Raw genomic sequence first — 16,051 nt, 5'->3', positions numbered from 1 at the left:
GCAAGCCACGAATGAGGGTGATCATTTGTAAGGAATGCAAAGGTTGTGGTCATCATGAAACTAAGTGTTGGGCATATTTGATACGAGTTTATCGACTTCGAAAGATCATCAAAAAGATCCTCAAGGACATTGCTCAAAAGAAGGATGCCAGACCACACACCCCTTGAAGAAATAGCATGGCGATTACAAGAACTAGAAGAAGCTGAAGGTGATGTGCAAGCTCTCCAACTATTGACATTCGTCATGGCATTCTTGTTTGCCTTGATGAACAACCTCATGTAGCGCCATGTCTCTAACCCTCACTTATAAAGATGGATGTGATATCATGAGGGTTGGTCCTTTTAAGATTGTCTATGACCTATTCTCTACTGAATATTCTTCACGTGTAGTATTTCACAATATACCAGTCACACCCTACCCTACCTATGTGTGCTTTGTGGATGTATCTTCACCTAATTTTCAGTTCAAGCTACCTCTTTCCATTGTTTGCCAATAGATAAGCCTCATTTCGACTCTCTCTTTTCCATTTTTCAAGCATGGCTGACATTCCCGTGTTTTGTGGATGAGTTGAAGAAAATCCAAATGAGTATCTTGTGGCCTTCAAGTGCTGTTGTGTTTCTCTCAACTTTCTTACTGAAGACAAATGGCTGTTGGTTCTTCCCACATTTCTAGAGGATTTGGTTCAAGTGTGGTATGAGAAGCAAGCTGAAGACGTTTGCCAAAGCTAGCCAAGGTTGACAGCAGCGATGATTGAGTATTTTGGCAAAGAAGAGGAGCTAAAGAATGTGTACCTGAAAGTGGCAAACTTGAAGCAGTCAGAAGGTGAGATGGCACGTCGATATGTGGATCGAGCGGCCATGCTCCTGGATCGTTTAATTGCCATGTAGGAGGACAATGCCGGATTTTGAGCTGGAATGACTCAGCATGTGTTGGGCTACCTTGTAGCAAGAGCAAATGACGAATTCCGCCTCAAGCTTAAATGGGAGAATCCAAAAACTATGGTACTAGCACATGAGATTGCTCAAAAGTTTGATAAAGTTCAGTCTGGCCCCGCTTCAAAGAAGACGATTGTCCCTCCGCAACCCCCTCAATTCTTGCAACAACAATCTGGGGGGTCTAACTCAGGGGCATACCCCCACCCCTCATCAGGGATGTATCCACAGCGTCCACCTCAAATGTATGGTCCTCCCTTAGATGCTTACCCTCAACAAGGAGTATATCCTCAACATCCACCTAGAAGATTTTCCTAGCCTTGCCCACGAGCCCCCCTTGTTCCTACTCCCCCGACCCCTCCTACTAAGGAACCCGGAGTCAATGACCTAGCCAAGGCCCTAAATGATCTGTGGCTTGAGATGGTGGGCATCAGAAATCAAGCCAACTGCCCTCCAAGAGACCGTGCTAATGTTGTATGCTATGAGTGCCACCAGAAGGGTCATTATCACATGGAATGTCCCAATATTCCAAGGGTGAATCTTCTAAGTGAATCTGGCACTGAGGATTTTGATGTAGAGATTCTTGACCTCGGGAAAAGAAGTCATACCACCTCGGACCCCTCTCCAAACTGTGGACCAGGTTGCCCCAGGAAGAAGGTGTCCTTCTTAGAGCCCTTAGATGCTGAGATGGTAGACCCACCAACAGAGAAGACTAAAAGATCTCATAGGAGTAAGTGGTCACCCTCGGATTTTCCCATCGGCTTGGGGCAAGAGGACTATTCGGTCGTTGAGGACCTTGCTCATCGTTCTTTGAGCATCAAACTCCCTCAACTAGTAGCATTAAGCCCTAAGGTGAGACGTGAGCTGTAGCAAGGGCTCTCAACAAAGAGGAGCAAGAAAAAGGGAAAGGTACAAGAGGTCTCTTCTATCTCTAAAGAAATTGATCGGCACCCACATACAGTAGATGTCATCATAGATAATTGTCGTGTCAAAAATGTGTGTGTTGATGGGGGAGCTGCATGTAATATCATGGTGCCCCGAATCATGAAGAAATTGAAATTGAAATGCACAAGGCGTTCCTCCACTCGAATGAAGGTAGCAGATGGTCGACGACTCCCACCCTGGGAGTCATTGAGGATTTGCCCATCACTATCAATGGGTTGACCACCACTGTCAATTGCTATGTAGTGGACATCCAAGATATAGGCAGGAGTTACCTAGCCATACTCGAGAGATCATGGTTGAGAAAGAGTGATGCAGTCAGCTATTGGAAGACATGACACATGTCTTTTGGTGCTTCTAAGGAGAAGATCCTAGTGCAACCAGGTGCCACGGAATCGAAAGAAGAAGAGGAGCAAGACAGTGATACTCTCTCATCCTCGATGTCTGAATCAATGGAAGGATGAGATAGGGGGGAGGAGCTCTCAGATGAGGAAGTTTACATGATGGGGGTGTCTCCAACCCTGCTACCTGCAGAAAAGGTAACAGCTAATCTTCAACAGCTTGAATCTATGCTTTCCCTAGACCTCACTCCAAGTGAGAATGATGAGTTTCTAGAAATGTTCAAAGGTTTCCCTGACCTTTTTGCAACTAGCTACGGCCACCTTCGCCATGTGACTACCATAGAACACCAGATAGAGCTAAAGCCTGATGCTAAGCCAGTGGCTCAGAAGTTTTGGAGATTAGGGCCCCTATAGATCGATGCTTTGCACTCAGAGTTGCAAAAGCTTGTAGAAGCTGGGTTTATTGTTCCGGTTCACAATACCGAATGGGTTTCACCAGTGGTAGTCATCCCAAAGAAAAACAACAAGTGGCTTGTTTGCATCAACTATAAGAAACTCAATGCAGCCACCAAGAGGGACCATCATCCTCTTCCCTTTCAAGACCTCATTCTTGAGAAGGTAAGTGGTCATGAGATTCCTAAGCAATAAATTTTGAGGAAAATCATGCCAATTGTTTTTTTCATGAGCCAATCTATGGCTATTAACTCTGTGTAAGCATGGACTCAAGTAGCATAGAATGTATGTGTGGTGTCACATGTAAAGCTCTGCTTGTACTTGGATCCTTGAATTTTAATCCATTTTCAAAAATTAAAAGGGAGATATGTAAGTCAAAAATAAATAAAAATCATGTGTTTATTTGTCAAATGAATAATTTCAAGCCTTACTCAAAGCACAATTGCATATGACTATATTAGATTCTAAATGTATTTCCATGTTTTTGTGATCAGTTGATTACTAGTTGATAGAACAAAGAGTGGTTTACATGAAGATAGAGGAATAGACAGTCAATATGGTACAAAAATTTGAAGATTTGCATGTCTATCAATCTCAAGTTTAAAATGTAGGTTAGAGACTTTTGACAATGTGTATTGAGCTCAAAGATTAGTGTACCATAGGCATTCATCTTCATGGAGGATTAAGGTAATATCTTACTTGAATCTTTGAATAAATATATATATATATTTGGTTTGGAACTTGAATCCATTTCAAGTGAAAATGGTAGATAAAAGAAGTTTTCAGCCCTTGGGAATTGTCTGAGGTTTCTAGACTACTATTTTTTGTCTTACTTTTTTGGACAATTTTGTTATTCTTTCTCTTAAAGAAGGGAAATTTTATTATTCCATGATGCTAGCTCCATTCTATTAGGAAAATTGTGGTTCCAAATAGAAAAAATCAACTAAGATTGGGGTCTTGATGAAAAAGTGACCATCAAACAAAGGTAAAAGGAATTTGAAGTTAGATATGGTTTCTAAAGGATCTCCCAATTTTGTCAAATATGGATGATGAAGTCAAAGAAGATGAAGATATAGGTTCATCAATAGTAACCCATATTTGGGAAATAAATGCATAATAAATTGTGCAACACTATTAAAGATTGATGGATATAAAACAAATAAAGATACCAAAACAATAGGAAAAAGCTGAAGTGAAATATAGAACAAATGATGGAAGATATACAAGATGTGGACAAAGATACTCTATTTTTTTGAAATGTTGCTAATGCATTGCCATATTGAGTGATACTAAGAGATGAATGCATATAAATTTATTTCTCCATTAGCTATGGAGATCAAATCTATTATTTAATCAATTATAAATGAGAGTTTCACATTTGGCATTCTAGAAATCAATCTGAGTACTACATGAAACTAGTTCCATTATTATCCAATTTTTGAGCCATTACAAACCCTTAACAATAAAAATTCTATGGTTTTGAGGGCTGTAATCAAGTTCGAAGACCAAGATAGCCATAGAAGAATGGGCTGGATGCATCAAAAATTGCAATTTCAAGACCGATGATAGTGTTTTTAGATAGAGAAACAAGGGGTCGAAAAGATGGGTCCATGTGAAATGATGGGGGCAATAAGAATGAGATGGAAGCTCTATCATTCTTCTAGAGTATCATTATGGTGATCAAGATGTGTTTAAGATTGATTTTGGTTTGAAGTTTAGATGGACCTAATCCGATGATTGTAGACTGAGGCAGGTTACAATCTTACGAACAATTGTGGAATCAGTACCATTTTGGATCTCTTTGATCTACATTAAGATTGAGGCTATGGAAATTCAAATTCAAAAGCCTACATGTCAAAGAAAGATGCCTAGGGTGTATGAATCAATACAAGACTTCAAGCATGACTCATACTAGAGCATCTTTGGTAGCAAAGCAATTTTTCTTAGTCACAAGATGATGAACTCGAGTTTGAATATCGACCATTGTTGGAAGAAGTAATTCAAAAGGCTACCTCAAATTCCAGACATGGAAGGTCTACAGCGAGTTTGGGAGACAAATTGGTATCAAATCTAGGTTTTAGGGTGTTTGTTGGAATTGTTGCCTTGGTATAGTGGTGGCAAGTCAAGTGCAAGTTATAGTGTGTTCCTCTTCAAACCAGATGGGTAGAGCAAAAAGGACATCCACTAGATGAAAGAGAGAAGGGGAATGGTGAAGACATGAAGCATGAAACCTATGAATCAAAACCAAAAGATCAAAAAATTCCATTAAAGAAAGTGCAAGTGTACATACTTTTCCTAATAGCATAAGAGAGGTGATTGTCTAGAAGCAAGAGGGACTCAACACACTACCTGAGTCATCACCAACACAAACATCAAATCCTACACCACCAAAAACACCAAATAAAAGGACTTGGCAACAAAATGCTCTCTTCCTCTCCATCCTACTATCCCTAATGACAGACAACTCCTAGACATCCCTGCACTTAAGGAGACCTTTGCTCCAACTAATTCTATACCATCTATGGTAGCAAATGTGAAAGATAATGGGACGTTGAGTAAATTCATTTAGAAGACATCCGAAGAATGGGAAAAAATCTTGAGGTTTCTGTCTACCCGTTTTGAGTGGGAGAATAACTATACCTCTGCCACTCATTTCCCTACACTCCTGTTGAGATTGCTTAACCTTGTGAATGAACCAAGCATGAAAATGCATTTTTTTACATGAGAGGGAGATGACTATGGCTACTCTAGAGCCCTAGATAGAGGAGATGGTGTTGGAGGAGCACTAGGGGAGAATTCATCCAGAGGCAACATCTCAAGAGGTGGCTTGACAACAAGAGGTTTATTAGCTACGTCTGGCTCTTTTAGAGACTCGCCTTCCATCTCAAGGCCTAGCTACTCGAACATTCTCAAAGAATAAAAAGGAGGGTTTTCCAAAAATCCCTTTGCCAAGTCTGATAGTATTAGTTCTATAGGTGCCCGAGGGGCAAGAGCATATCCATCTCCCTCACCACCATAGCTAGCATCTTTTCTCTATCTTGCAACAGTACAACTACAAATTTGAAATTCTCAAAAAGGCAGCGGAGTCTCTTGAGAAGGCAAAATGCCAGCTGCATGAAACTTGAGGCATTAGCTCAGCAGCCCAAAAGGTGAAGAATGATATGGCCAATGCCATGGAGGCATATGAGACTGCATCAAAAATAGGAAAACAGAATCTGCATGTCAAAATAGAAACTTTGAAATCCATGCTTGCCTACATGGAGGTTGATAGCTCCACCAATGTTTAGGCTGCCATGCGATTCTGCAGAGCTATGTTGGTCTCGCCTGGACAAACTTTGGTGTTTGCAAGACTTTGATTTTTCAAACACCTAGGAGATGGTTTTTCAGTTATTCACGTGTTTGCAGGAGGAAGCGCACCGATGGGAAGTGGATCTGAGGAAATGTGAGATGCATGTAGAGTTTACTCGGAAGATGGTCCAACATGTGTGTAGCAAAGCCTCTACAACTCTGTAGCCTCCTGTGCCATGCTGGTAGCAAGCCGCTAGGATTCCAATCCCTTTGATAGTTTATGGTTCTTCTACTCGGTGCGGCCTTGGCCATGATGATGAGGTACAAGGTGTTTGCATGCTACCATGCAAACACCCGTACCATCTATTTTGTTTCACACAAATATGCGCCATCAAGTAAGAGTGCGTGCATCTGGGTTATGGACAATGAATAACTGATGCTGCATGGTCATTGGTGGTAGGTTCACATCGACCACCACATGAGGACACAAAACTACATGCTTCAATCAGCTTTGGAGGTAAGTTTTCACCAAAACTACCTTGGCCATTGTTTAGAGCTTTAGAGCTCTAGCATAGCACTTACAGTATTTCTTACAATAGTGGCACATCTTTGACCTGCACCATTGGAGCACATAACAAGTACCAACACACCATTGACTTGCAATGTCATTGCACTGATAGGCACAATTGTAGCACTAATAGACCATTATTAGAGGAATAACATGTACTGGAACTCTTAAGAAGTTCTAGCTTAGCTTTGACCAGCATAATTGTGCACTAACAAGCACTATTATAATAGTGCCAAGCTCTAGGACTATATCAAGTATTGGGATAGCCCTAGAGAACAATATTACAACACTATTATAGCACTATTAGAGGACTAACATGTACTTGAACTCTTGATAAGTTCTAGTGTGGCTCTAGCATGGCCTTGGAGAACACTATTAGAACATTATTAGAGCACAATTAGAGGACTAACATGTACTTGAACCCTTGAGAAGTTCTAGTGTAGCTCTGACCAGCACTAATAGTGCACTAAAAAGCACTAAGTGATCAGTATTAGAGCACTATTACAGTAGTATTGCACTTGGACTATACCAAATTATAGCATAGCCATGGATAATACTATTACAACACTATTAGAGCACTACTACATTACTAACATATAGTTGAACTCCTGAGAAGTTCCAGTGTAGCTTTGACCAACACTAAGTGCACTAACAAGCACTAATAGAGTAGTACTAGGCACTTGGACTATATCAAGTTATAGCATAGCCTTGTAGGACACTATTAAAACACTATTAGAGCACTATTAGAGGACTAACATGTACTTGAACTCTTAAGAAGTTCTAGCATAGCTCTGACCAACACTAATAGTTTACTAACAAGCACTATTATAGCACTATTAGAGCATTAATAGAGTAGTACTAGGCACTTGGACTATATCAAGTTATAGTATAGCCTTGGAGGACACTATTACAACACTACTATAGCAATATTAGAGGACTAATAGGTACTGGAACTCTAGTAAGTTCTAGCATAGGTCAGACCAATTATCAGTGCACTAAGAAGCACTATTAGAGCACTATTAGATCACTAAAAAGCACTATTTGACCACTATTATAGGACTAACAGGTATTGGGACTCTAGTAAGTACTAATTGAGCGTACTAATTGAGCACTGTTAGAGTACTAAAATGTAGAAAGCTCTATTAGAGCACTAATTGAATACTAAATTGTACTAAAAAGCATAATTGTAGCATGAAGTAGTACTATTAGAGCACTATTAGAGCTCAAACAAGAGTTACAAATAACATAAGCACTATTAGAGACTATTTCATGCATTTAAGTCTTGTTAGCATTCAGTCACTTGACTGTTGTTACTTGCAGGGAACCAAATGTCTCAAGCAGGTTCGTCACAGAAGCGGTCTGAGTGTGACCATTTGTCTCTGCTTGACTTCTTCATAGGGAAGGAAAATGTCAGTGAAATGCATAGTACTAGAAAGGGGAATTCCCCTCCAGCTGAACAGAAATAGAAAGAGAGATCCCCTATAGGGGAGGATGAACCTTTAGGGCAGATGGTTTCTATAGAGGAGAATGACCTTATGGTACAGAGTTTTGTTGGTAAAAGAGCAAAGAAACAAAAGATGAACGAACTGGAGAAAGGTGAGACAGTTTTGGCTTTTCAGTAATTTTAGAGTCGAAAGATGAACATGAGCCTAAAATTTACAATCTGTGCCTTCACATGTCTCAGGGTACAAAAGAAACTTTGAAACCAGGAGCGGAGCCACTAGTAGGGAGCAAAAGGAAAAAAGTCCTACAGTTGTTGCAGGTTCCAGTGCCAAGCTTGCAGATGTCTTGGTAGAAGAGCAGAGCACACCAATGCCTCCATGAGGTAGTGCTGCTGGGCTAAAAGCAAAAACAACTCCCTCACATGGTTCCCACTTAAAGCCCAGAGCCTACAAGAATTTGTAGCCCCAGATGGCCCTATGGTAGTGAAGACTTATAGCTTACATTGTATTTGTTATTGGCATGCTCAGTATCAAGAGCTTTGACAAAAACTCAGTATTTTGAGGCTTGTATGGTTCTATGAAAAGTTTATAAATTTGAAGAATTTTGTGGTTTCATCACTGGGAGTTGTATGATTTTGTGGTTACACAATTGAAATTCCATCTCTACTTTACATGTGCTTTCAATTAAGGGTGTTAGCACACTGCCATGGATTTATTCGTCATTGAGCTTGTCTTGTATGTAGTAAGATTTGAACTAGTACACCATCAATGTCAATGTGGATGATTTGAGTTGCTCAAGTGTCCTTCAATCTAAAATGCTCAGATTTGAATGATTGGTGATGATAGGTGGATGGAGGCTATGCAGTCGGAGTATGGCTCCATAATGAAGAACAACACTTGGGACCTTGTGGATCGACCACCAAAATGCAAGGTAATCGGCAACAACTGGGTGTACAAGACCAAGTACAAGTCCGATGGCATGTTGGATAAGTACAAGGCTCGGCTCGCGGCAAAAGGATTCACACAAGTACATGGTTTTGATTATCTGGATACTTTTGCTCCCACAACTCGACTAACCACAATTCGCAATGTTTTGGCTTTACAAGCACAGGAAAGGTGTCTTGTGTTTCAGATGGATGTAAAATCCGCCTTTCTGAATTGAGATCTCAAGGAGGAGGTATACATGGAACAACCACTAGGTTTTGTGATCCCTGGTTTAGAAGGTAAAATCTGTAAATTGAAGAAGGCACTTTATGGGTTGAAACAGGCCCCACGAGCATGGTACCAGTGGATTGATGCCTACTTTCTACAAAACGGGAGCCCATCTGAGCAAATTTGTATATCTATAGAGAAGGAGGCAGGTGTATGATTGTGGTCCTTTATGTGGACGACCTTGTCATAACAGGGAACCATGAAGAGAAGATCTAGCAAACAAAGCATTTGCTAGGAAGAGAGTTTGAAATGATAGTCCTGATGCATTTCTATTTGGGGATTGAAGTTTAGCAAGAGCCAAAACAGATCTTCATCTCACAGCTGAACTATGTTGGAGAGATACTTAAGGCATTTGGCATGGCTGAGTGCAAGACAGTTGGCACCCCTATGGAGGTTGACGAGAAGCTCTCAAACGAGGATTCATCACCACTGCTAGATGAAGTGAAGTACAGAAGGCTTGTGGGCAGTTTAATTTACTTGTGCAACACACAACTGGATATCAGTTTTGCGACTGGTGTACTAAGCAAGTTTTCCAATAAGCCCCGGGAGAACCATTGGAGGGTAGGGATGCGGGTGCTAAAATACATCAAAGGCACACTTGATTATGGCATCACCTATACCAAGGGCAACATCTTGACTAGATTCTATGACTCAGATTGGGCAAGAGACATGGACAGTAGGAGAGTCAGTTAGTAGTAAATGAGCAGACTACAGAAGATTTGTGGAAGAAACTGTGTGCCACTTATGAGAAGGAAACTGCCTCTAATAAAGTTTACCTCATGAAGAGGTTGTTTGAGCTGCAGATGAAGGAAGGGGACTCCATTGCTTCTCACTTGAATGAATTTAATATTATTTTCAGCCAGCTTCAGGCTCAGAAGATGAATTTTGATGCGGAGACTAAGGCAATATTTCTCTTATGTTCATTGCCATCCTCATGGGATACCTTTCGTACAGCTGTCAGTAACTCTGCACCTAGTGGAGTACTGAAATTTGATGATGTTGTGGGTAGCTTGTTGGCCGAGGAGATTAGACGAAAGTCTATGGATGGCAACAAGCACGATGCAGCCTTAAATGTGCAAAGGGGCAGATCACAGTTCAAGGGAAAGTCCCAAGAAAGAGGGAAGTCACGTAGCAAATCCAGGGCACAGAACATTGAGTGTTACCATTGTGGCAAGAAGGGCCATATGAAAAAGGATTGCTACAAGCTGAAAAGAGAGCAAAAGGATAAGAAAAAGAATGCAAATTGAGGTGCAAATCAAAAGGAAGAGAGTCCAAGGGAGGACAAAGGAAAAGTGAAGATCGAGGAGATCAATGCAGTCACACACGATAGTGACAATGACGTTCTCTTCATGTCTAGTTTATCTACAGAGTTGCTTGCCACTTCAGATGATGCATATTAACAGGATTGGATTTTGGATTTTGGTGCTTCATTCCATGTTACTCCCCATAGGGAATGGTTCTCCACTTATGACAGTGGAAAGACAGGTTGTGTGCATCTTGGAAATGACTATGCATGTGACATAGTGGGAGCAGGTGACATAAAGTTTTCTTTTGCAAATGGGTCTACATTTGTTTTGAAACATGTGAGACATGTGCCTAAGCTGACCAAGAGTCTTATTTCAGTGGGTCAGCTAGATGATGCTGGTTTTCACACCACTTTTGGCTTTCAGAGTTGGAAAATTCAGAAGGGCTCTATGCTTTTGGCCAGGGGTGCCAAGTGTGGGACTTTGTATCCCTTACATGTATCAGGGGTATTTGATCATGTTGTTGCAATAACCGAGCAGCCAAGCACTTCTTTGTGGCATTGCAGGTTGGGGCACATGAGCCAGAATGGAATGAAACTCTTATGCCGTTTGGGTTATGTACCGCATTTGAGTTTCTCTGATTTTGAATTTTGTGAGCATTGTCTCTATGGGAAGCAGACTAAATCAGCCCATGAAAGAAGGGGAAAGAAAGAGTTTGAAATGCTTGATTTGGTGCATTCAGACGTATGTGGTCCCATGCCTACACGGTCATTAGGCGGGGCTGAATACTATGTGACATTCATTGATGATGCAACTAGGAAAGTGTGGGCTTATGCTATAGCTCAGAAGAGTGATGTTATCTAGGTATTTCAGAAATGGCTGGCCTTGGTTGAGAATCAGTTAGGTAGAACGCTTAAATGCCTACGGACTGACAATGGTGGAGAGTATCTCTCTCATGACTTTCAGCATTTCTGTGATACACATGGGATTAAGAGGGAGCTCACATCCCCTCGTACTCCAGAGAAAAATCCAGTTGCAGAAAAGATGAACCGTACCATTCAAGAAAGGTTGCAATGCATGCTTTCCAATGCAAGTCTTTCTGGTGGTTTTTGGGCTGAGGCAATGAAGACTGCAGTGCATGTGATCAATAGATCACCTAGTAAGAGTTTGGATGGTGGTATTCCTGAAGAGGCATGGAGTGGCAAGAAGCCCTCTTACTCTCATTTGCGCATATTTGGGTGTGAGGCATATGCACATGTGCCAAAAGAGCTTCGAAAGAAGCTAGATCCTAAGTCTAGGAAATGCATCTTTCTAGGTTATCGTGAAAGTGGAGAGATGGGCTATTGTCTCTGGGATCCAGAAGCAAAGAAGATCATATGCAGCCATGATGTGGTCTTCAATGAGAAGAAGATGCATAAGGCACCCATGAGGGATGTGGAAATGAGGAGAATCACTTTCCAGGATGTGAATCCACCTGCATATGTTGATAGACAACAAGCTGTCCATGCACCAAATGTGCAAGAAATGGTACCACCAAGTACTCCCACAGGTATACAATCAAGGGTAGATGATGAATCATCTATTGGTGGAAATAATGAGCCAAATGTGGCTGATATGCAAATGGGACAGCAAGCTGAAATGCCATTGAGAAGATCATCTAGAGTGTCTAGACCGCCTGGTAGGTTTGTTCCAAGGGTAGACTATGTGATGCTTACTGATTGCGGGGAGCCTTCTTGCTACAGAGAGGCTATGATGCATGAGGATCAACGCAAGTGGGAGTATGCTATGCAATCAGAGATGAGTTCACTTATGAAGAATAAGACTTGGGACTTGGTTTCTTTGCCACATGGAAAGAAAGAATTGCCATGTAAATGGGTCTACAAAATGAAGGTCACAGGTGATGATGTGCCTAGGTACAAGGCCCATTTGGTTGCTAAAGGGTTCAAGCAAGAGAAAGGTGTGGACTTTGATGAGATATTCTCTCCGGTTGTGAAGATGACCACACTTAGATGCATGCTTGGACTAGTGGCAGTAGAGGATATGGAGCTTATGCAAATGGATGTCAAGACAGCTTTCTTGCATGGGGATTTGCATGAGGAAATTTACATGGTGCAGCCGGAAGGCTTTGAAGAAAAGGGCAAAGAGCATTTAGTTTGCAAGCTGAAGAAGAGTCTCTATGGTCTTAAGCAAGCGCCTAGAGAATGGTATCAGAAGTTTGATGCTTTTATTTGGTCCCAGGGTTTTAGAAGGAGTGAAATTGATCACTGTCTCTACACTAAAAGGGCTAAGGATAGTAGCCTGATAATCCTGGCACTATATGTGGATGATATGCTATTGGCTAGCAAGAATACTTATGAGCTAGATGCATTAAAGGCCAAGTTGCATGAGGCCTTTGATATGAAGGATTTGGGATTTGCAGGTCATATTCTTGGTATGCGCATCACGCGTGATCGGAGTAGGAAACTCCTTTGGCTTTCACAAAAAGAGTATGTTACAAAAGTATTGCAGCGTTTCAATATGGAGGGGGGGAAGGCAGTGAGTACTCCATTGCCTCCATATGTGAAACTGAGTCATACAGATAGTCCCAAATCAGATGAGGAGAGGGCCATGATGGCCAAGGTTTCTTATGCATCAGCGGTTGGGAGTCTTATGTATGCTATGATAGCTACTAGACCAGACATTGCATTTGCAGTGGGAGTTGTTAGCCGGTATATGGCTAATCCAGGAAAGAGGCATTGGGAGGCAGTTAAGTGCATCATGAGGTACATGAAGGGTACCAAGGAGATGTGCATCTGCTTTGGTAAAGGAGACATGCGTGTACTTGGGTACACAGATTCAGACTATGCAGGGCATGTGGATAGTAGGAGATCCACTTCTGGTTATGTGTTCACCTTTGTAGGTGGTACAGTGTCGTGGATGTCTCGCACACAGAAGTGCATTGCTTTGTCTACCACAGAGGCTGAGTATGTTGCAGCCACAGAGGGTTGCAAGGAGGCTATATGGCTTGATCGGCTAGTGGGAGATTTGGGGATTCATACAGGTGTACCGACATTGCATAGTGATTCCATGAGTGCTATTCAGCTAGCATGGAATCGGGTCTTTCATGCAAAGACCAGACACATTGAGGTCAGGTATCATTTCATCAGGGAGGTACTTGAGGACAAGCGCATACAGCTTGTCAAGGTTCATACAGATGATAATCCTGCAAATATGCTGACGAAGATTCTACCTAGTCACAGCGGTTTGAGTATTGTCGTGTATTGATGGGCATTGGATAGTATGCTCACTGGTTGTTCTCCCTTAAAGGCACATTGTCCTTTAAGTGGGAGGTTGTGGGGGTTAAAGGTCATTGTGCCTTTACCCCAGTTATGTACAATACTCAAACACATATATAAATGAATGAAAAAGAAGATTAGGGTGGTTCTGCACCCACCAAACCTTGTGTGGCTCTCTGTCTCTCTCTCTCCTTCTTCCGTTCTTGCTTTCATTCAGATCACTCTCACAAATAATGGGTGTCCCTTTGCATGATGCATACCTACTCTTGGGAGACACCCTATCCAGAGCACCAAGACACTGGCAGGTAGTATGAGTGCAAGTGCTTTGGTTGTAATGGTTTCAGAGATATTCTGTTCTATTTCAAAATGATTTCATTGCTTCCTCTCATGTTACTAATGTGGTGGCTTTTAACATTGTGTCAAATCCTTGTCAACAACTCCTATGATCACCCTAGCCTTGAAGGAAGGAGGTTATGATGGGAGTGGATCCAATGCCCTAGGATATCAAGAATTCTGCCAAAATAGTGGGAGATTATGATGGGTGGGATTGGAGCTAAGGCCCCAAGACATCAAGAATGCCACCAATGGAGAGGCCATTTCCCTGATCATTGGCACGACTACAAAGGGTCCTTCCAAACATTTAGCTTGCGAATACAACATTGTAAACATGGAACATCCTAAAGGATATGTACAAGATCAAGAAGATAGCTAGAATCTTTGATCTTGAGACAGGGCTTCACTTTATGCACATGGATGAGGGGGACTCAGTATGGGATCATATCACCAAGATCAACTCTAGTTGGTCAACAAATGGATTCATCACAAATTGCTAGGCTACCTAGGAGCTACAAGAGTTTTGTAAAATCCATGAAGGCTAGGGTGGCACTAGCCCCTACTCCTACAAGAAGAAGCTTGAGAGAGAAAGTTTAATGAATCTAGTGAGTGACAAAGCCTTTATCATGAAGAGGAAAACCAAGGGTAATCCAACCAAGGATAAGCCACAGTATGATAGAAGATAAGTTATGTGATTCAAAGAACTAGGTGAGAATCTAGGGTGCTTTGTGAGAGACAACCAAAAGAAGAATGTGAATCAGAAAAAGAAAAAAGTGGACAAGTCAAAGGGAGAGACCAAATTAGAAGCCGCGAAGATCATATGAAGAAACTCTTCCTAGTCAAAGGCGTTAAGAAGTGCTTATCACTTACTATGATTGATGCTTGGTACTAAGAAACTCAAAGGCACTAAGAAGTTCTTATCACTTACTATGGTTGATGGAGGAGATTCTTGGTATGTTGATAGTTGATCCTCACAACACATGCTAAAGACAAAGAAATGGGGGAGAAACGGTTTAATAGCAATGGTTCAATAACATCAATGAAGTTACTATTGGATCACCTGGATTACTATGGGGCATAGTCAAATCTATCCAATCAAAGGTATTGGGAGCATACCATTTACAACAATTATGAGTGAAGATAAGGTATTACCAAATGTCTCGTACATCCCCAATCTTTATAAAAATCTACTTTCTACAAAAGATAGTACTTCTCTCCTACTTTGGATAGGGTAAATGACCAATTTGTGTTTGAAATGTGACAGTTAACTCATTGAATGCTTTCTATATTATAGAGAGAATAACCCACAATTTCATGCTCGCTCTTTCCAAGTGGAGGGCACTTTTAATGAGAAGGTCAGAGGACATGGTCTTATGAGAAGAAATGATATTTAATGTGCTCATGGAGGACTTCAAAGCGTGCTAGATCCCACCATCAAAGAAAGGCTCCCCTAGCAAGGTACCATGCTTAGCATGCAGAACTCATCATATGCTAGAGCTATGCAATCTGATAGCCACTCATTGCTCAAAGGTACTATCAACTAAAATGAAGCAATCAGTTCCAAACATAGAGAATGGATCTCTAGGGACCTAACAAGTAGAATGGCTTTTTGGCTTAGTTTCAATGTAATTGTGGGTTCTATTCATGAAGCACAACCCCATCCTCTATCCTTGAAGGGTGTGTGTGTAAAACATAGGGCAAGAAGAATTTCAATGTGAAAACATTTATTTTTTAAGTCACAATTTTTTTGCTTTCTATTGATTGCAGCAAATTATTGAGAATAGACAGCCTCATGTTTGGAAACATTAGCACCGTCGTGAGGCCACTAAAGATGTTGATAGAAACTAGACATGGAAAAGGGAGTAATCAAGAAGAGGACCTAGACCATCTAAAATTAACCTTTGTCAATACAGATGTGGAGGGTAGAATTCACTCTAAACATGTCTCCCCCTTCACATTCCCCAAATTGGGTAGAATTCCCAAATCCCCTATTGTTTGTTTTCCTCCAAGTGGAGGCAGTT

This window comes from Dipteris shenzhenensis, chromosome 25, assembly GCF_047967505.1.
Source record: "Dipteris shenzhenensis isolate YYH24624 ecotype China chromosome 25, Dip_SZ_1.0, whole genome shotgun sequence".
NCBI lineage: Eukaryota > Viridiplantae > Streptophyta > Polypodiopsida > Gleicheniales > Dipteridaceae > Dipteris > Dipteris shenzhenensis.
Note: the sequence above shows the minus strand (reverse complement) of the source record.